Raw genomic sequence first — 22,400 nt, forward strand, 5'->3', positions numbered from 1 at the left:
GAGCTGGCCAATGATCTATAAAATTTCAGTTCTCAGTAACAACATGGGAGAAGGCTGGACTGACCCTATGAGACCTGCCAGAACCCCAACTGTGGTTACAGAGCTGTCCACTGCGGTAAAAGAGGACAAGTTAAATAATACTGGGACACCCCTGCCACCACCCTACCCCGCAGTGCCATTTACTAGATGAACAGCAGCTTGCATTTCCCCATTATTTCATGAAGTGCGTAAAGATCATTTCAGCAATGTTACAATCAGGAGAAAAAAAGCAGATAAAAAAGGTTTACATGAGTCACCAAGCATATACATACAGGTGTAGGACTGGCATTGCTTAATTTGATCACATTCCCTGTAACGTGTAATTTATAGTGATTACAGTGAAGACAGACACCTGAATCTGCTATGTGAAAAAAGACAGAAACTGTAATATTTCAGTAACAGCTTTAACCGTTTAAGTGTAACAGGCACAACTTCCTTCCTTTCAAAGTATTAATAAGCTAGATATACCATGGGCTAATACCACAACATTGCAAAGGCAAAAGACACCAATGCCGCAGAAACATGGAAATATGAATGAAAGACACATGAAAATATCATCTAGTTTATTGCCATATACCAAAGAGGATCAACTATTACAAGTCTTCTCACCAGGTAAAAAGAAAGCACTCCATACTTTCTCTTCAGCTGTGCCATGACTAAGCTAGGCAAAGCAAAAGGCCTGGGGACAGCTCCTCTGTTCCAGACGTCTTCTTCCATGCTGAAAAGACAAGGAGGCAGTCAATACAAATCAGCAAGACGACAGCTTTAGCTCCCACAGACTCCACCATGATATGCAGCGGGCTTTGAGATTAGGGGAGGGCTAAAGCTGCGTCCTGAAGCCTCACTTTGTGTTGCCTGTGGTACAAAAAGCAGTGCAATGATAACCTATAACTATGCTCACTAGGTGCTTTAGTGCCAAGTAATGTTACCTACCGCCTCCTGGGACAGTAAGGATCAGATTTTTAAAATTTCAAACATTTAATGGATAGGATTTACCTCATCAACCTTGGTTAACCACAAAACTGAAAATCATCAGTTTAAAAAATTAACCATCATTAGCAAGCTCTACATCCCCCACAAAGCCATACTGCTCACTCTCACCCTGCCTGCTAGCACTCAGTGCTGCCTAGACTTTTTCTTCTGCTGGTACTGTTACAGACAGTGCATTGCAGTGCCCTAGGCAGGGCTATATGAATTTTCTATGGCAAACTTGACACGATGTCCTGTCACTTGACCATGTGAAAAAGTGGCTTTCAAACTCAATTAATCCATTCTGTGCACTGTTGCTATTAGTTCCCAAATACCTCTCACAGAACGCAAGCACCTCTGTGAGCTCAAGTTTCTAAGACGTTCCTAAGGTGGAAGCAGCTACAGAAGCAACAGTCAGATGGGCAAGCACCAGCAAAGAAAAGAACTGGCAAGTTCTCAAATGCACCAAAGGTGTTCCCAAGTGACAAACTCAGGGAAGCAACCCATGAGGCAAACAAACGTACTTGAGCATTTTACCCATAACAGGGCAATAGCCCTTGCCTGAGCTACTATTGTAAATTAACATGACGCGCATAATTAATTGTATGTCTGGACACTAAGGATAGATGTGGGTGATGGGAGATGGAGTGATCAAAGGTGAATACAAGCACTTTAGAGTAGCCAGGTGTAAAATCAGGTATCTTTGATTTCTTTTGTTAAAGAGGAAAAAGTAGTGGGCAGAGTGCATACCAGAGCCTCATGTGTGCATGTATGTTACTTACCCCTTGTAGGCTGCAGGGAAGGCTGCTGAGACATTTGTGAATTCCCACACCATTTAAAAGGGAAAGTTATGAAAATAGTGGCTTTATGCACAGCTCTCAAAGTTCTTTGTGATTCTCGCAGTTATAATTTCAAAGATTGTCCTGGTTTTGACTGAAACAGAATTAGTTTTCTTCCTAGTAGCTGGCACAGTGCTGCTTTTTAGATTTAGTATGGAGAATAATGTTGATAACAGATGGATGTTTTAGTTGTTGTTAAGCAGTGCTTACCCTAAGTCAAGGACTTTTCCATTTCCCATGCTCTGACAACACAGAGGGGCACAAGAAGCTGTGAGGGAGCATAATCAGGACTGACCCACACTAGCCAAAGGGCTATTCCATACCATAGAATGTCATGCTCAGTATATAAAATGGGGGGAGTTGGCTGGGAGGGGCCGATGGCTGCTCAGGGACTGGCTGGGCATTGGTCAGCGCACGGTGAGCAATTGTACTGTGCATCTTGGGTTTTATTCCTCTCTCTCTTCTCGTTATCTCCCTTCTCATTATATTATTATTAGTATATTTTACTTTATTTCAGTTATTAAACTATTCTTATCTCAACCCATGGGTTTTAGCTTTTTCCAATTGTCCTCCCCATCTCACCAGGCTGGGGAGAGTACGTGACCAGCTGCGTGGTACTTAGTTGCCAGCTGCGCTTAAACTGTGACAAAGATAAATTCTGACCTCTTGAGATGTCCTTGATACCTCTATACAGTAGCATGTTAAGCTATATATGACTCTCTAGAGACCCAAGAGTTGAAAGCAGCTTTGTATCACAGATTAAGCTGTCTGCTGGATTACTGATTAACACTGAAGAACTTTGGATCTGGGACCCACCTTTCTAAACAGATCATCTGTTTGCCAAACAAATACAACAGAGACGTTTTTCACATGCATCACAACTGTAACTCACAATACTTGTGTGCTGTGGTATATGCCCCGTGCACTCAATAGAGGCACACACAGAGCAAAGGTTCCAACTTTCTTGCAGCTGAGGGAACCAAGGAGAGTTTTCACACTTGTGTTTTTGCCTTTTCAAGCTCACCTGCCCCACTTGGCTGCTTTCACTGAAGACTCAGTCCAAGGAGCATAGCTTTTCCACTCTGCAATGTGTGGCCCTCTTAATAGCCTCCCACACACATGAACACACTTTGGTTACCGATTGTTCAAATCAAGAAGCCCACAGAACTGGGGTCAAAGGACAGATTATGGATTTTACTGCCTAGCTTGTGGCATCTGATTTCTGTTCCAGCTGACTCCCTGCCCCAGCTTCCTGATGGGTTCCATTTGCAGCTGTCTGAAATACTATTGAAAAGTAAAGGAAAATCCCCAAAACCCTACATAAGTGGATTAATTCCCCAAAAATGATGACCTTTAGATGTTCCTGTGCTGTACTCATGCACTGCAAGAAATAACAAGCTCTGAGGCTCACCTGAACTCTCTTCATAGGCTAAAATGTGGCCTCCTTTATAGGAAACAGCATATGCTTTCTACCAAGAGAGAGAATAAAATGATTGTACATGCTGTAGGTTAGAAACATGAGTAACCAGTATGGACAATTACGCTTTAGCAAGGCTTTAGGTTTTTGTATAGTCCGGGGAACATTCGCTGTAAGAAACTGCAGAAGGTAAAAATGAACTGGTCTTTCCATTGGCTTTTCCTTTTCAGATGAAATTTTTCCTCTGTACTAAGGTGAGGTAGAAAATATTTCCTGTCATAATTCCCAGGTTAAATGCTTTTTAGCATCTTTCAAAGTAACGTTTACCTTTAAATTTGAACAGCTATTCACTTGTCACATTGATTCTCGTTTTATATTTCAAATTTCAAACAGTGCATCCTATTTTATTGCATAGCATTCCTATATCATGTCTGTACTGCATTGCTTTCTTTAACTACTCCTTATGCAGTGCCTTTAAGTAAAATTCTTTAACTTGCTATCATGTCAGAAAGATGCCTAGTTTCTTTATGGCAGCCTCCCTGAATTTCCTTTGTTCCTAATTCAACTCTTTGAAAATGAGGGGGAGAGAGAGGGAGGCCAATAGCCCCTGGTGGAAAGTAGCCCTGGCTACCTTAGGATCTACTTGTACCACTGGGATGACATACCCAGTTACAAGGATGGAAAGTTGTGTGAGGATGCCACCACAGCCATCTGCTCTCCAGGTCATAATCCAGACCTTACAAGGTGCAACAGCTATCATCTACAGCAGAAAGAGACTAGGACCATTTAATGCCAGTGAGCCAAAGATCTCTCCAGATTCTGCCAGGCATTGCTCCCATATTAAATGAAACATCAGCTCTTCCCGCTTCTGTCTTCTCAGTTTTATCCTCCCAAAAGAACACCTCTGCCTAGGCAAAGCCTCACAGAAAAGTACCTGTTCCTATGGAGAACTTTTGGGAGAGTGGCATAAGTCCTTTTCCACTGAACTCTACACCTCTGTTAATCAATCAGAGCTTATTTTACAACATAAGGTCTATACAACACCACTGCACATACTGAGCCCAAATGTATTGTGAACGTGGGACCAAACTGAGCTGAAACAATTTAACAAAAAAGAACACAGCTTTTAAGTTACATCCACTTGCCTCAGGGAAGTTATTCTTCAGCTGCAGCATGTTTCCCATGAGGGGCAAAGGAAATGGCCCAGAAGGCAGCTTCCCTGTTTCAGACATCTTCCTCCGCGCTGAACAGACAAGGCAGACAATGCAAAACAGCGAGAAAATTATTGCAGCTCCTGGAGATTCCATTGCAAAGTAGAACAGGGGTGTGGGATCAGGAAGGGATGAAGCTGCATCCTGGAAGGCTCACTTTATGAAGCCTACAGTAAAACCAGCAGTGCAAAGGAAACCCATAGCTCCTTTCATTTCCTCTGGGTTAAGCATTTTAGGCAGAAAAGAATCATTCACTGCTAATAAACTTGGATGAACTACTTTAATTTTTAAGTCTTTGTGACCTTTTCTAAGGTCAACCTTGTTCTACTGTAACATCAGAAAGCAGGGACAAACATTCATCATTAACAAACCCTGTCATACTTTCATAGCATGCCTGTCTTCTGCCTATTACTGTTGCTTATAGGTCTGTCCTCTGATGAGATGCTGCAAATACAACAATGTAGTTATCTTCAGGCCATTGTATACACTTACGATTACCATCCCATTGGATATCTTTTAACATTTCTATTGAACACGAGTACCAGGTTAAAAAGTATACACTTCATTCTAGAAGAGCCGTTTTTCAGCTGTTGGACATGCTGCAGTTTCCACTAATGATTTAAGAGCCCATTCTGAAAACCATGGGCATCTCCACGAAGTACTGCTCTGAAAGTTAGATGACTTCAGAATAACTTGTTAGAGCGGCTGGGTAGAACCGTTTTGAGGTACTGGGGAAAAAAAATCTTCCTCTGGAACTGAACTCTTCTGTTTCTGCTTAAAGAGCTGTATTTGCTAGGCTGTTTTTCACTCCCTGGTTTGCAGTTGCAGTCCAGGTCCTCAAGAATTGATTCAGCTTTGAAGCAGCTGCATAAACTGCTTTGATGAGATACTTTGCCCCTTGATTCTCAACTGTCAGCCCTCCTTTTCCTCTGTTCTCTTCTGCATTCTTCCTTTCAAGCACCTGCTACATCCTTATTGTATTTTACACCAGAAAATGCTGCAGAGACGGAGATGCAGTCTCCCTCTGTACCTCGGTACCTTCTCTGGAATATCTTACAGACTCCTCAGGTAAAATGTTTGAGCAGCAACCAAGTTGTGCCTCTGCTTTTGGACTATACACTTCCCCAGTACAATGCTGTTCACACACCCCTAGGTATGGCTCTTCTATGGTGCTGCTCTCCGAAGATCTGCAATCCTTGCCGTGATTTGGGTTCTACCAGCCACACAGAAGACCCTCAAGCAGAGAGGGGAGTAGTTTCTCAGAGACAGAACCGGGAACACAGCTGTCAGCTCTCGGCCTAACTGGGATGTCACTGTCACGCAATCCTCCAGCCAGCCAGGTAGTCAGTCTCTTAAATTTCCTCCCAGTCGAGTCACTTGTGGGACACGTCTTTCCCGTTTCTGCTTCCTGGAGGTGGGATACTCAGAGTTTGTGCAGGAATTTGCTATTTCTTAGCTCTCCACTGAAAACACTAAGCACTTGTTGGCAATGCATGGCTAGATGGATTTCCATCCTCAGAGTTCCTGAAGGTTTTCATCTTTGTGGTTGCAAAATAGCATTGTGTTTTCTATGCGTAGAAAAGCAACTTTTTCAACAGGAACAAGATTTGGTCCTTTGCCTTTCTTGCTTGAGCTTGCGGAAGTTTTCTGTGCTGACACATTGCTCCCCTGGGGCTCTCCTGCAATCCTGTCAGGGAAACACAAAGAAAAGAGACATGCCACGTTATTCTTCTTTGAAATTTTCAGTGCCCCGATCACAGAGATTCCTAGACCTTCCAACAGCACACTGGGTTGCATGTGGTGAGTGGATCTCTTCATCAAAGCAACTATCAAATGCACCTGTGGCTAAAACAAGACACGGCTAAGCCAGCAGTTCTACAAAACCAGACCCACGTAGAAGTGTCTCTGAAGTACATTTAAACCAATTCTTGAGCCTGCTCTTTGCCTTGCTATAGACATAGAAACCAGACACTGGGACTCTGACTATGAAGAGGTGGGATGGGGCAGGTCATGAAGGTCCCTGCAGAATGAGCGTTCTCCACGTGAGGCAAGTACAGAAGGAATGCGATACAATGGGTTTACTTCCATGTGACCACATTTAGCTATCCACTGTCACTCCGTCCCCTCGATCCCCCTGGGCCTTGAGGAGTGAGGAGCAATAGCTGTTAACAACAGCTGCATGGATACTGTCTTAAGAGGGCACCATCCCAATTTTAGTCATGACCCTGACAGCATCCTTTGCTTTCAGACATGTCTTTGGAGCCTTAAGTGCTGATTAGGGCTTACAGCTACTATGTGTGTACTCCAGAGGGGTGTTTTGTACAGTCACAATCTATTTAGTCACAAGTTTCCAGTTCTCTGCTGAGCGGAGGAAAACCTCTAACCCTTGTGCCCCTGAGAATGTGTTCTTTCTTAGCTAGCACTAGCCTGTCCTTGGCTACAACCCTGTCTGCCCAAACACAGACAATCCTTATGTCCAACTTCCACGCTAGGAAAACTTCCTACTGGGTACTGGGCTGCTGCCATGTCCATAGCTGCCCTTGGCAACATAGCATGCTCCAGGCACACGTTACGGAAGGAAAGCCTTGCTGCCGCAGGGTAAGCTTGGTACATTAAACCATGCTTAAGAAGGGTGAGTCACACAACCATCTCCTCTTTTAAGAAAGACTAGCAGCCATGAAACATCTTTACTATTATGTGCCTCCTATGGTCTCAAGATGAAAAGGTGTCCTACTGGGTCCAAGGCTGTCGGAAGCGCTAGAGGGTACAAACACAAAACAGAGGAGAGCCGTGCTGTTCTTCTTGGCCACTTCAAAACTTACATAGCAAGACTGATGTTATGACCCCAGTGACAGTGAATCCTCCTTACTGTGGAACCATGAGTTTTGGCACCCCAGCTGGAATGAGGACATTCAGTTATGTGTTAAGGAAACGGGAGAGTGACCAGGTGTTGGTACCCATGTCGGTGTGAGTTTCTCCTTTAACAGATGGCAGCCCAGATGGGACGCTAAGACACAAGAGGAAGGAGTCAGGAATCTCTTCTGGACATATCTGTTAACAACGCTCTGCTGCCGGCAACTAGGTGAGATCACCTGATGAGACTTAGACACAGGTAATTCCAGACACAGACCTGAAAGTGCTCCTGTGTTTAAATTTAAAAAAAAAAAATCACATACTGGTGAGGAAGGTAATAAATTTAATAAGGTTGGGAATATGCCCAGCATTGAAAGAGGGGGTGCCCCTTGCTGAGGTTTTAGAGAATTGGAAAGATATCCCTGGCACAGGCTTTGCAGAAATGAAAATAGATTATTTTGTGCCAGGACGAATGGCCATTCCTGACTTGTACTGGAGGAGGAGGACCGATGGATATGTGACCTCCTAGAGGAACTTGTAAGCCTCATAAACAAAAAATTTTGGGAATTATTTTAGAAGACACTGACAGCCAGGATATTGATTATTGGTATATACAGTATCATTGGGCACAGCAAAGAGGTAAATCACCTAAAACAAGGGGAAGCTCACTTGCCTCTACCCCAGAGACAGAGAAAACTGACCTTCCCACTGCAGGAATGTACCCTTTGAGGCTGGAATACATTCGTAACCCCAGAGCAGGACCCGGGGCTCCTCCAGAGGCTCCTTCTGTCAGTCACTGTAGTCATGAGACGTGAACACTGGAGATGGAAATGTGGTCGCTTGGCAGAGTAAAATGCCGAGATGGAGAGAGGATGCTGAAAGATGTGCACAAATGGTATTGGGAATTGTTACAGATTATACTCCCAGCTAGAATGCTAGAAAAACTCTGAGAGTATTATTCCAAATGGAACAGGGGGAAAGAATTTTTCAGAAAGATAGAAAAACTGCTCAGAGAAGACAAGGACTTAATCCTTGGCCCAAACAAGATCCTAATTGGCAGCCTCTGTTACTTTCTAATACTTTAGCATGGTTTTTTTGTGGAAGTTCAGGACATAGGCAATGGGAATGCCCACTTTGCCCGACAATCTCAGAACAAGGATTGACACCCCCACATCATCCATGGCCTCACTCACAACAGATGAATAAGATTCTCGAGGAACTGCTGAGAGATGAACCTGGAAGGAACAGGGGTAAATGAGTGTGGACAAACTGCTGCAAAGGTAAATGGAATTCTATTCAATTTTTTTTATCAGAAGAAACAAGTTATTGCTAAAGGGGTAGTAGGCAAGGAGGTGAAATACCTTTTGACACCCCTTCCAACTGTTTTAGCTGGAAAAATTGCATAGGGAAGATTCATAGTTTCTCCTAATCACCCTATATCATTATTAGGGAGACACCTGTTGCAGGAAATGTGGGACACTGGTATCTCAAGGGCCTGACGGGATTTGCTTAATCCCTATGGTTTCTGAAATTGTGCACGTTTTAAAAAAATAAAGAACTTCATTTTTAAATACCATTGGGATTGAATGCAGTTCCCTGGGAATTGTGGAGTACCTTGAGTGAGGATGTGAGATTATTAGTATCAGCAGGACTGGTGGTAATAAAAACAAAAGGAGGGACTCTCCCCTCTATTAAACAGTATCCTGTTGTTGCAGAAGCAATCCCAAGCATTCAAAAACAACTTTATTTTTTCCTGAAAAAAAGAGGAATTCTCAGAGAATGCCAAAGCCCTTACAATACCCCAATTTTACCTGTAAGTAAGCACAGAATAGATGAAGATTGGACTCCAGAGTATAGATTTGCTCAGGATCTGTGTGTGGTGAATGAGCATGTTACCTCACCCGATAGTTCCAGAGTCTAATTTAATACTTACTCAGATACCACCGTCGGCAAACTCTTCTAACAATCTTAAAACCCTAAATTTTTCAGGACATTCTACTTCAGTTCAATATGTGGATGATCTTTCTAGCCAGTCATACAGAAGAAGAATGTGTGAGAGACACTGAATACCTGTGTATACGACTTGCAAAAAAGGGATGCCGCGCATCTCTATCCAAATGACAACTTTTGTCTAGGACAGCTTATTGTTCTTGTACTCTAGAACCAGTAATTAAAGGAACTCCCCTTTGTATACGGGCTACAGCAACTGCTGCTGTGCTAGTGGAAAGAACTCTGACTGCTGTCCTGGGACACCCCCTGACAGTATGTGTACCCCATTAAGTGAAAATACTTTTGAACCAACATACAGAAAAAACACTTTCTCAATAAAGTGATAAAGTACACACTGATATGAAGCAGTGCTTTTACCTGCAGACAGTGTGAGACTTGAAAGATGTAATAACCTTAATGCCACTGCCTACAGAGGGAGAAAAAGATGATCACAATTGTTAACAAGGGGTAACCACAACAAGTAAGCCATGAGATGATTTAACAGATCAACCTTTAGGTAATCCAGATTTGAGGTTTTTTACAGATGGATCATCATACTGTGAAGACGGCTGGCACTGTACCGGATACACGGTTACTAGAGATTCAAGTTTTGCTGGCCAGACCTTTACCTCACAATCTAGGTGCACAAGGTGCAGAAGTTGTTTCCTCTCACTGAGGCTGCAAAATACGCACTTGGACTGCAAGTTAACTTTTACACAGGCTCTCAGTACGCATTTGGAGCTTGTCATGCTACAGGTATGTTATGGAAGAGTGTGGGTTTCTTACCTCCTCAGGTAAGACCACAGCACACGGAACTTTAACTGAAGAATTATTGGAAGCAATACAAGTGCCCATAGAATTGGCAGTGATTTACGTAAAGGCTCATACCAACTGCCGAGACAATGTATCTCAAGGAAATGCCTTGGCTGATGAAGCAGCAAAAGCTGCTGCATGGCAAGTGACTTGAGCAGTGACTCTGATTCTGACTGAGCAGGGTAAGGCTGAACTCCCAGATGGAACTCATCTCTACGAAGATCGACCCGAAGAAGAAACACAGACCTGGGAGAAACTAGGAGCACAACAACGGGACAGGCAGTGGCTATTAGGAAGTAAACCACTACTTCCAAAGAGGTATTTACTACCTATCACTTGCTGGCAGCACAACAGAGCTCACGAAGGGCCAGAAAGTATTGCTCTTGAAATCCAACAACTGTGGGCAACCCCTGGAATTTATGCAGCAGCCAAAAGAATTTGTGAGGGCTGTTGGCTATGTAAAGAATCTGCCTCTTTAAGAATGAAGACACTGCTGGGAAAGACACCTTCAGCAACAAAAGAATCCTTTTCAAAACCTTCAGACTGATTATGCTGAAATGCCTGAAGTAACGGGGTTCACATATTGTTGTTGTTGATCAATTGTCAGGGTGGGCGGAAGCTTTCCCTACTCAGAAAAACGACTCAAAAACAGTTGTTAAAGCTCTCTTAAAGGAAATTATTCCTAGATAGGGAGTTCCAGAGCTAACTAATTCTGACAGGGCACTCATTTTTCTGCAGCTGTATTAAAACAGATTTATCATTTGTTAGGAATTCGATCACAATTACAAACTCCCTATCATCCAGAATCCTCAGGACAGGTAGAGAGGATGAATAGAACTCTCAAAGAGAAATTTATCAGTCTGTAAACAGACTAGGTTAAAAAGACATGAAGCGTTAAATTCAGGTTTACGGGATGTAAGAAACACTCCCAGGCAGCCAATTGGAATTTCTCCGGCAGAAATTCTTTTTGGAAGGACTATAGCACTACCAGGAACTTATGTCACAAAGACAAGTTTGTTGAATGGAGGCGAACAGGTAACCCGATTTTTATTGGGTTTGCGGAATTCTTTTTCAGATTTGAGAAACCATGCATATTGGTATCCAGGAATTAACATCTTTGTTCCCTGACCTATCAACATGGTTAAAGAAACGGATAGTTACAATACCTGTTGTGATCTTTATAGTTGTGTCTGTGATTGCACTAATGCAATGTTCTGTAACTTGTGTGACTGGCTTAGTAGCAAAGTTACAAGAAAGAACTTAGTTTAATAGCTGAGATATTCCGTACCTGAAATGGAAATAGTAAGACAGAAGGAGAAAATCATTAAAAGAAAATGTATTTTGAATGAAGGAATGTAAAGTGCTGAACCAGCTAAATGGCAGTTCTTCTGCTCTTGCATTTCCTAGATAAATCCTTCCCTCTTGCACTGCTCTATGCTATCCGGGTTCCCAAAGGTCCAGCCTCGTCGCCTGTATGCTTCTCTGACATCGTCACAAGTATCGCAGCACCTGCAAGAGCACAGTCATCATCTTATCATCTTTACAGCAATAAAGAGACACTCCAGCTCAGGACTCCAGTCCCCAGTGGATTTCATTTCAACAAATCAACAAAGCAAACATCAGGGACTGGACACCGAAAGGTGGTCCAACGCTCCTGAAGGAGCTTGAGCTTCCCGACGTACTTTTTGAGATTTTGGCAGGAGGACACAAGCTGCTTTAATGCAGCGCTTAAGTCTTAAGAGGACTTTAGCCATCCATTCAGACAGCCAAGTCAATCCTCGGCAAAGAAATCTGCTGCAGAAACGACATCAGTCTCCCACAGTTCTGAGCAGCTTGGAACTTGCCCACGTGAACAAAGCATCTGCCTGTTTCTATTCCTCCCTTCCTCTGTTTTAAGGGCAAGACTGCCGACATTGCTGTTAACCCTGCCTCCAAACTTTCTTCCTTGCTCTTCTACCTCTGGACAACATCTTCGCTCACCACAAAAAAAAACAACAATTGTCCAGCGCAACACGGAACCAAGACAGACAAGACAAAAAGTTGAAGGCCGGAATCATGAATCCCTCAAGATGGAAACTTCTCTGGGGAAGGACGCAACTTGACAGATGGCCGCGACTGAGAGACGGGACGCAGCTTGATGCAAGCAAGCGTCACTTCAATTAGCCTAACAGCATTATTATATACACATAAGCGATTGTTACATCTTATTCCGATTAGTTATAGAATACGCAAGTTTTTGGACCATGTGGCAACTCGCGCGAAGATCTCACACTAGCTATTTAGCAATTCAGCAACAGTTCAACAATTCAACAATGTCTGCAGTTCTTGCACCACCTCCTCGAGCAAACTGACAAACCGACCACCTTATTTCTCGGATAGTCTCAACTTGGCATTTAGTCCCCGTTTCTATACCCTTCAGTAATTTCTCATGTCCCTTATCACCAGGGCTTGAGGCCCACAAGCTCAAGCACCTTCCTTTCAACTAACCGATTGTTACTTGTGGTCCTGCTTCCCAGGCCCCCTCCTGCAACAGATGTGACAAACTAAGTTACCACACAGAGCTAATAATAGCTAAGGATAGTCCAGAACCTGCAGACTATCACGAATCCATTCTTACACAAATTTGCAGGTAGAAGGAATGAGAAACACCAGATGACACCCGTCGTTTGTGTGAGTGATAGGCGTCTGGTCTTTGCTCCCATAAGGATGCAAAGCCTGCAGCAGAAGCGAGAAGGCAAAGCCATAACCGGGTTTTATTCCAAGACAGCTCGCAGAACGGTGAAATAGTTTGCACAGCTCCCCCCTGGACACCAAGCAATCCCAGAAAAGGTTCCGTTTGCTAAGATACAATCTTTGCGCTACTGCCCTTGAACAGGCACGCAGACAAAACAGACAACCTAACTCTGCACGCTCTGAACAAATCGTGAGTGCAGCACAGGCATACTAAAACACAACAGCTCTCCCCATTCTACGAACAGGTGCCCAGGAGGATTTCACTGCACGGACTTTCACAGACATTTTGGAAAAGAAAAAAAACCAAACCCAACACGTATGCCACATTAGCTGTACCGATTCAAGCACTAAGAAGATGGAAAGGTTACCGAATGTCCTCCGCCTCTGCCCCGTAACAGCTTTCACAGCAATCGGCATCCAAAGCATTTGGATCAAACGCCTTTTCTTCTTCTTTCCCCAGTTCTAACACAACAGAGGACTCAAGGTGACGAGGCACGTCTAGAAACACTATCCTGTACTTCCGCTCTACGCCCAGTAACTGTTCTACACATGAATGAAATGATCTTGTGTCAGAATCTGCACATCCTGCACCCGAAGCTCACCTGAAAGAATGCATAGAGCCTGTTGAGCTGCAAAGTAAGATCAAGCAGCAGAGCAGCACTTGCCATCTGAAGAACACCCTCCACAGAAAGAGCCAGCCACCCGAAAGCCTTGCTGGGGCGCCGGTCAGATGTTACTTGCACAAAGGCTTTGTTAAGACTTTGTCTAAAGCAGACCCAAACAGCAAGTTGCAACTGATACCGGACCTGTTACACAAACACCACTTCAAATAGCAGACAACAGCGCGTAACGCGTAATCCCGTCCCAAGATACACAGGGAACACAGTTATACATTGCTGCAGAGCTAGATCAGCGTGGGAATCTCCCAAGCGGAAAACTGACACTCAGTCCTCCAGAAAGACGGTGCTGACAACGCACACACATGAACCACTGGCTTGCTAGAATCTCCAAGGAATTTCTGTCTTTGTCACGACTTTACAATTCTGCCAGTGCCTGTGCCGCCTGTGTGTTGAATGCACAGCCACAGTACAGCTGGGGCACAAACCCGCGGAGTTTTATGTTCTTAAGTGCAGAAGGCTGCAGAGGGACTCGTAAAAGAGGAGATGAGAGCTGGTGACAGCTGAAACCCACCAAAGGGCAAGACATGCCTCCAGAAAACTCAAACAGGACCTCTGTTTTTCCAAAAACCAAAACAAATACCAAAAGGTCCGCAAGCTTTGGAGCTCGGAATAAGCGAGCCAAGGAACTGCACGTCTAAAATTTTCAAGACCACGGGTTCCTATTAGGAGAGGCCCCTGAAAACCAGGCCGTTTCACTCACGAATCCTGAAGGACAGGACCAAGTCTGCTGGATTACAAAAGCCCTCTAAGGCTCACTGTCTAGGCACCGCCACACTACCCTCTTACGAGCCTCAAAAAGGTGGCTTCTTGGATAACTAAGGCCGGGGCAGGTGATAACGCAGACACTGCTGAGGGGACAAAAATGTTATCGGGACCCTCTTTGTTGAGATTGGGAGGCAGACCAGCTGGACAGAAGTGAGTATTAAAGACATCTGTATTAGCCACGGGGGGGAGGGGGAAGAGAGATTTAAATTAGAAAGTATGAAATATGCATAAAATCAATCATTAACCTCGCTTCTTTCATCAAATACTTTATGGTAGTCATGACCAAGCAAATACGAACTTTTAGGAAAGTATACCCATTCTTAAACCACTGTACCAGACTCACTTTCTACAGCTTCCAACATTCAAACAAGTTGAAAGTACGCTTAAGAATTCAACCAGTATGGGTTTTGATCCTGTAATTACACTAAAAGATAGTGTCAGGAAGAATGCAGCTTAATAATTCCTACGCTTTGTCAAAGCCATGACTCCTGCCATTTGAAGAACACCACCTGTACAACACACGGCGTCTTTCAAGATACAGCAACTAGTAACAGCTTTCCGAATGTAATCGGTAGCTGCCCCGTCGAGTTGTCTCCGAGAGCACCCAGAGGTACCGCACACACCTTAGATACCATAAAGAAACCGCAGTACGTAAAACCCCACATGCAAAGTTTCATGCTGTTACCATGGTCCTCCACTTGCATGCAGATATGACACACGACGCTGGAAAACTCGGCCCGTGTTAAAAGGAAGGAAACGGTAAATGACAATAATAAAAAATTTAAACATTCAACCCTCTATCGCCATCCAATGGGAATTAATGAGATGACATCCCGGCACAGAACGCCGCCTACCACAGAAATCATTAAGCTATTACCTATTTTAATGCAACTATGATCAGGAAAAGCCTCCACATACTACTCCATAATACTTAAGGTCAATGGTAAAGAAAATGTATTTTTAACTAAGAAATTTAAAGCGCCGAAGCAGCTAAGTGGCAGAACCAGGCCTCGTCCAAGGGTGGTTTAAAACCCAGTCCAGTTGATCAGTGGGAGAACAGAGAAACAACAGATGACCAATTTGTGCACACAGGCACCCTCAGAAACGCCAGTGTTTTTAGAAAATTTAGTAAACGAATTGCTTGTTCAAAGACGAAGCGCGCTTGAAGGAGCATGTGAGTTAAAGCAGGCAGAAAGAAGATCACGACTCGAGGAGGAGCTAGGAACTGAGAAGATGCATCACCTGGGACAGAGTCAGGCGATGGATCTGCAGCACCGACAGGACCAAAGGAAACGCCTACAAACTTCAGACGTTGACTAATGGTTTGACACGTGTATATAAGCTGTGCTGTATCCCTTGGTTCTCTGCCACTCACTGGGGTGGTGGCCCAGCTCTGACTTGTGACTCAAGCAAGCCCAGCTGGTACCTACGACGGTGTAAATTTTTCCTTTAACAGACAATACTGCTACAGTTGCACCTCAAATAACTGACCGAACAGCAAGTGTTACTAACAGAAACTGAGAATCCTAGAGTTTCACCAAGACGGGTGGACACTTCCAATCTAAACATGCCACACTGGTGATGGCAATCAAACCAGCCACGGCCCTTTTCCAGACGGCAGAAGAAATCGCTTGTTGCGGGCAGTGGAACTTGATTGCTTTCAAAATGCCTCTCCCGGATGAGACTGTTTGCTCCCTGCAAGTTTCTCTTCCTCTCTGTTGATAATGTAAGGAGCGAGAACAACCGGTTCAGACCGAGTAATCCCAGCGGGGGCTGGCAACACAAGTAAGGAGGAGGCCTACATGTGGCAACAGAGAATTAGATACAGAAAAGCGGGGTTTGGACCCCAGACATCACATTCGTAACGCCACAGCCTCTGAATACAGAAAGGCTGCTAAGTGGCACAACAGCAAGAACTCCATCACCACATCCCCATGACAACAGGGGAAGCTCTCGTACCTACCCACTGTTCAGCTCTTGGCTTAGTTTAGCCTTTCAGCTTCAAGAACAGAAAAGTTAAATCCGAGTTACAACAAATCAGCAAACTTAGTTCATGCCAATACACGGAACTACACTATCTCCCAGAACAGATAATAAGGAGCTCACGTTTTAGAAAGACAAAGTCGGGACAGCATTACCATTCCATTGCAACACTACCAGAATCGTTCCTGGTTTGTATTCAAGTAAAACAATTAAGTCATAACATGTAAAAAATGCAGACGAGAGGTTTATGTAGCAGAGGACCACTTACTCCAACTTGTAACTAAATACATTTCAGTCGATACATCAGTTATCAGGTATGCATTAACACACACAAAGTAAACGCAGTAAGATGATAGTTTAGGCTTAAGGGTCAAGTCCAGTGGAGCCTTCCCTGGAGAGAGGCTCTTTCCTCGAACCAGCTCGTCCCACCTGTCAGCCTCCTAGGCTTTAAAGATGCAACCCGAGTCAAGTTTTGCCAGAACAGCTGCTTGATTCCTAGTAGGAAAAGCCTAGCCACTCAGCAGCTTTGCTCCTGAAATGCATCAACGAGTCCCTCTCTCAGTTTCAGAGGGACCAGGCAAAGACTTGCCTCGCAAAAGTACCGAGCATTATACACACACACGAGCTTGTCTGATCTGCCAGGGTAATAGATTTGTGTCCTATCAACTCTTCAAGAGTTTGTGGTGTTTAAAACACTGTGAATTCAGCCGTCCCTTGTTCCCATGAATCTCACAGCAGGCATACGGCGATGGAAAGACTAAGAGAACATGCATCCAACAATGGCAGAATAGCATCTTACCGTGTCTCTCTGCTTCTGGAGTCACACGATTGGCAGCTTTATCCAAGCGTTGTTTAATCGGCTTGTGCTCTACGTCCAGCTGCTGCTCGCCTGCTACGTCCATGGCATCGATGCTCAAATCTGAAAGCAGCGAGCAAGGAAAGCGGTCTATGAACATGCAAGTGTTACGGCCTGCGGCAAGCTGAGGAAGTGCAAAGACAGAACCTTTCAGCCAGCAGGGTAAAAACGCGCCAAACCGGGAGAGCGTGTACTGCTAGGGCCAAGTGACCTACAGGGAATAAAACGCACGATGCAGCAGGCTAGATGGCCCTCTCGGGTACAGGGTTTGGTGTCCCAGAAGGACCGTTTCCCACTTCCAAGAAAGCGCTACCCTGAAAGGTAGACGCGCTTAGGGCAAAAAGCCAAAAGCAAACCCCTCAAAGCCCAGAACCATTCTCAGGAACACAGGAGTTAAGACTAAAATTGGTTGAAAGCTGCCTCCTACCTCTTCCCCCACCACCTTTCCCCCTTCAACATCAACACATTTCCTGCTGATCCCTTTTCACAAAAAAAGATTGAGGCCTGTGCTGTCAGCTCGGTATCGAAGCACCACGATGCGCTTGCCGGCTACACGCTCTCTTAGAAGGCCGACAGCTTCTCCGCACACAACGGCCGAGGCTTCCAGTCTCTCTGGCCTTCCCACGCCCTGTTAAACGTGAGGAAGGCAAAGACCGATAACAACTCGGGGGGTCAGGAGGAAGTCAAGATGCACTACATCTAGAGCGCAGCGCATTACCACAACAGAACAAGAGGCAGGAACGATCGGTAGACAGGCAGATAACGTGCACGGCAGTAATACCCAGTCAGACTTGCAGGACTTCCAGTCACTTCATCCCACAAAACTTTGTTTTGAATTTAGTTAAAAGGTAATCAGATTCTTAACGCTCATTCTGCTTTTACAACTTCTGGAGAAAGGCTAACCCGTGGCATCGGCATTACAGTCACAATTCAAGTACAAAAACCACGGCAAAGCTGTGCCTTGCCAAGTGACTTCCAAAGCAGGCTCTCGAGCCTTTCAACAAGGCAGTCAAATGTGGAGTCCCAAGGGAACTCTGTGCCAGCTCTGTCAGTACGGCTGAGCTCTCTGACAAAGTACACCGCCATGCAGAAAGGTAAAGTGGGTTTATACCTCAGGCTCGTTTACAATCCAGAAAAATAATACTGCCCGACTGGGCGCGCTGGTTTAAGCGCCCAGCAGGCCTGGCTGCGTAACCACGAGCGACCACCAATTCCTCCCAGTCTGCTGCCCAAGCAGCAGCGCAGCACTCTGAAGCAGCGGGCACACTCGAGGACCTCGCGGGCCCTCGGCAGCTACAGACGTTATCCCTCCACAGTCAGCAGTCCGACTCACAAGCACAAGGCATATGTGGAAAAGTAACATCTAGACTGACCTCCAGTTTAGCTCCCCTTGACTTGTCAGCGTACGGTTCCGGACGAACCTAGGTACAAAGAAAAAACAAGAGCCCCGTTTCACTCGGAAGCAAATCAAAAGGCCTCTCCCCTTCGGCTGCTCTGGCCCAGGAGCTTGCCTGTGTCAAGACACAGGATCAGCGAGACACCTCCCAGCCCTCCCCGGTAGCTAAGCGCTTGCCGTTTTGTAATGCTTTTTAGAGAAATCAGCAATCGGGGGCGACGGGTGGGGATCCCACCGCCGGCTTCCTTTTCTTTCTCTCGCCTGCAGACGGCGGGAAGAGGCGCCTGAGCCACCCCCCTGCGACAGCGTTACAGCAGGCCCAAGGCAGCCTCTGCGGCCCGCGGGCGCCGGCAGCCCCAGCCCGCTGCCACGGCCACGGCCAGCGGCTGGGGGAAAGACGAAGCCCCGCGCAGAGCTGCTGCGGCGGCTGCCCGGGCAGCCCGGAGGCGGCGGGGGGGTGCGCCGAGAAAAAAAAAAAAAAGCAGCACCGCGAGGAGCCCGCTGACCACCGTCGCTGCCGGGGAGTCGAGAACCGCCGGCAGCCCCGCCGGTCCCGGGCCGCCCCAGCCGCCACCAGGCGCTCCCCGCCGCGCCGAGCGCCGGCCCGCCACGCCCCCCCCGGCCGGCCGCTGCCCCCCGGCGAGGCCCGGGCCCGGGCTCGCCCGCGGCCCCCGGCCGCCCTCAGCCCGCCCGCTCACCCAGCGCGCCGCCGCACGTCCCGGCCCGAAAGCCTTCCAGGCTCCCGGGGAAGGCCCCGCACCGCCACAGCCGCTCCAGGGCGCCGCGTGGCCGGGAATAAACCCACCTTCCTACGCCCACGGCCGCCGGCCCCGCCCACGCCCACCGGCCCCGGCCCCGGCCCCGGCCCCGGCCCCGGCCCCGGCCCCGGCCCCGGCCCGCCGCGCAGCGCGGCCGGAACCGGCCGAGGAGGGTCTGGGGCTCCCGCTCTGCGCCGGGGCGCGAAGGGGCTCGGTGCCACCGCGGGCTCCTCCGAGCCGGCCCCCGGGCCTCTGCGGGGGCCGCCCGCGGGGTGCGGGCTGCGCCGAGAGCGGCTACCGGGCGCGGGGGGAGAGGCAGGCGTAGGAGAGACCCCGCTCCCTTGGCCCACCTGCACCCCTTCGTTCTGGTAACACCTCGCTTTCCCGTCACAGGGAACGGCTATGAAGTCAAGAGGTTAAATCGTGCAACAGCTCGAGATGGCTTACTTGTGCAAGGAAAAAAAATGTGCACGAGCTTTTCCTAAGCCACATATATTTGCACCACTGCTTCTTCCTACTCAAAAAAAGTGCAGTCCCGCAAAATCTCTTCTATTTGAAAAGAGGACAATTTGACATTGCTGTTACTAACAGATGCTTCCAAATGCAAACAGAGCAAATGCACCCCCTCTTTCCCACAGCAAAATAGAACGTGTCTCTGGGGTGGGCACAAGACGGGAACCCTGTGATGCTGCAGCGTTTCTGCTGCAGGAGAAGAAGGTTCGGAGGCTGCTCCAGCTTCTGAGCTTCCACAACAGCAGCTTTGGGCTGCTAGTACAACAGCCCAACATTCCTGTGGAAGCTGAGTAAGCTCGGTTTTGCTTAGCTAACGACTACAGAGTCGTTCTTCTGAAGCAAGCAGTGGAGTCATAGTGTACTGCCCGTGTGGGTTAGTGTCCCATAACCAAGGGGAAAAGCACGTCTGCCATCCTGCTCTTGTGCCTGAGCTCCAGCAACTAGCAAACTAGCTGTCCGATATAAAAGTTGACTAATGAGTTGGTAAGTGTATAGAAGCTGCGCTGTATCCCTCGGGTCTCTGCCACTCCCTGGGGTGGTGGCCCAGCTCTGAGTTGTGACTAAAGCAAGCCCAGTGGCACCCACGTGTGTGTGAGTTTCTCCTTTAACAACAGCAATCGCTGGGGCTTATATGTAGGACCCCACCAGCCACCCCCCACCCCCCTCCGTGCCTTGTGCCGTCTTTTCCCCCCACTGTTGTCTCTCCCTCGCTAACGGGGTGGAGGCACGGACAGGAAGAACCACGAACCACCCGACTGTTAAAGCCATCAGATGCAAAGGATTTAACGGCTCGAGCCACGCGGGTGCTTTGTGGTACGGAGGCAGCGCGTAATGGTGGCTGGGCTGCGAGTGGGCAAAGGGCAGAGCGAAGCGGACCCTGCAGCCGCAGCGAGCAGCTCCCGTGGCCGGGCGGTGTGAACCGGGCCGAGATCCCGGCCCGTGCTCAGCACCGGGTCGGTGGGGCGCTGCAGCCACCTGGCGGCCAGTTGTCAGTACTGCAGCAGCCTGGTTGGTGGAGCGCTGGTCACAGGGCCGTGATCACCAGGTTGCAGGCTCGTGCTCCATTCTTCTGATGCTTTCCAGTCTTTCTCTTGCCTGCTTCCTTATTTCTAGTGTTTTGGAATAAGTTCAGGGAGCTCTGTCTGCAACTGGTGGCAAGCTCTGGACAGAAGGAGTGCTCTCCCTTGCAGAGCGGGTAGCTGACTGAGGGAGGAGGAGAACAAACCACCACGAGTCTCCAGTGATGCTGCACAAAGTCTTTAATGAGAAGGAGGAAATGCAGTGGCACAGAACAGACTCCAAGACACATGTCTGCAGGGTTCAGGGAGGTACAGAGGGAGAACGGCCCATTTCCCAAGGACAAACTCCACACAAAGCGCTTGCCTTTTCCCATTCTGCTCTAGCTGGTGGCAATCCCAGGCCACCAAGAGCAGTCCCTAACTCCAGCACCCTCCTCCCTCTCATCAGGAGATTCAGCAAAGTAGAAGAGAATGAGCCCTTTCTCGAGGGGCTCAGAGAAAACCAGTTTACGAGCCAGAGGAGACACGGCAGGGGTGGGGGGGTGGGGGGTGCTGCCATACAGCGAGGAGCAGCGGGCACGGGTCCGTCCTGCCAGGTGGAATAAGGACACCCAGCCTGCCTTTAAGGCAAGGGAATGCTCGAGCTGCTGCAGGGTTTCTGTCTTCCTTCCCACTCCAAAGGGGGTGATCCGCCATCTTCAGCAGTTCAGACTGCAGCGGGGGATAGGCAGACACAGCCCTGACCCCCCCAGACCAAAGGAGCCCCCAGAAGAGATGGGAACCCCCCCAGCGCTGAGGGAGCTCCCAACAGCAGCTGACAGAGAGGATCCCACGGCCGTGCTCTGAGGGAAGGAGGTGAGGATGGGGCCCGGCAGGGTCACCACCACCGGGGAGGCCTCAATGGCCACGATCGAGTCTGCGCAGCGGGCGACATAGGGCTCACTGCAGCTGCTTGCAAGAGGGGTCGGGCCCGAAGCGCCGCAGGGGCGTGGAGGGCAGGGTCTGAAGCAAGACATCTCTCGGTGAGGGAGGCAAAGCTGAAACACAGAGCAGGCAGTGAGCACGAACCTCGGTATCGGTCTGCCCTTCCTTTCCTCAGCTCTCTCCACGGACACACTTTGTTTTAAAAACGGACAGCGTGCCTAGGTGTGCCACGACCCTCATTGTGCCCTGCAAGTGGCACGGCACGGGAAGGCTGACTCACTTTTGGAGTAGGAGCCAGCAGAGTGGGTTTCAAGCACCTGTGGAAAGACTGATCGTACCCCCATCTTATCCATACTGCAGAAAAAACACTGCACTGAAGAAGGTGCTGGATGCACTGGGGCATTTGGTTAGAGACCATCTGCTGGTGGCAGAAGTTCTGTTGGGCAGACCTCCCTGCTGCTGAGCCCCATTGATCCCCTTCTGCTGGAAAGAACCCCCCCTCTTCCCCAGCCAGCCCCATCAAAAGGGAAAGAGGTGACAGCCCTTAAAGAGTTCTATTGCAGGGCCAACATGAGGCAGCCCAGGGATCAACCTGAGCAGCCACCATGACAGCCGTTCAGCCCACAGCGAGAGATGGAGCGGA

The 22,400-nt window shown here is 47.7% G+C and overlaps 1 long non-coding RNA gene across 5 annotated transcripts; it reads right to left on the reverse strand.

The window, feature by feature from the left end:
* Positions 1 to 568: 568 nt before the first annotated feature.
* LOC129736803 (uncharacterized) lies at positions 569 to 19,364 on the reverse strand. Of its 5 annotated transcripts, XR_008733882.1 has the most exons (5): positions 19,242 to 19,364; positions 18,521 to 18,568; positions 17,575 to 17,775; positions 17,091 to 17,210; positions 569 to 6,162 (listed from the first exon to the last, which is right to left on the reverse strand). It is a non-coding gene; the product is annotated as an uncharacterized LOC129736803 (long non-coding RNA). The 5 variants fall into 5 exon arrangements; XR_008733878.1 differs by lacking the exon at positions 17,575 to 17,775; XR_008733881.1 differs by lacking the exons at positions 569 to 6,162; positions 17,575 to 17,775 and adding an exon at positions 7,640 to 8,563.
* Between the last annotated feature and the right edge of the window lie 3,036 nt (positions 19,365 to 22,400).

The sequence above is a fragment of the Falco cherrug genome, chromosome 9 (assembly GCF_023634085.1).
Source record: "Falco cherrug isolate bFalChe1 chromosome 9, bFalChe1.pri, whole genome shotgun sequence".
NCBI classification, from domain to species: Eukaryota; Metazoa; Chordata; class Aves; order Falconiformes; family Falconidae; genus Falco; species Falco cherrug.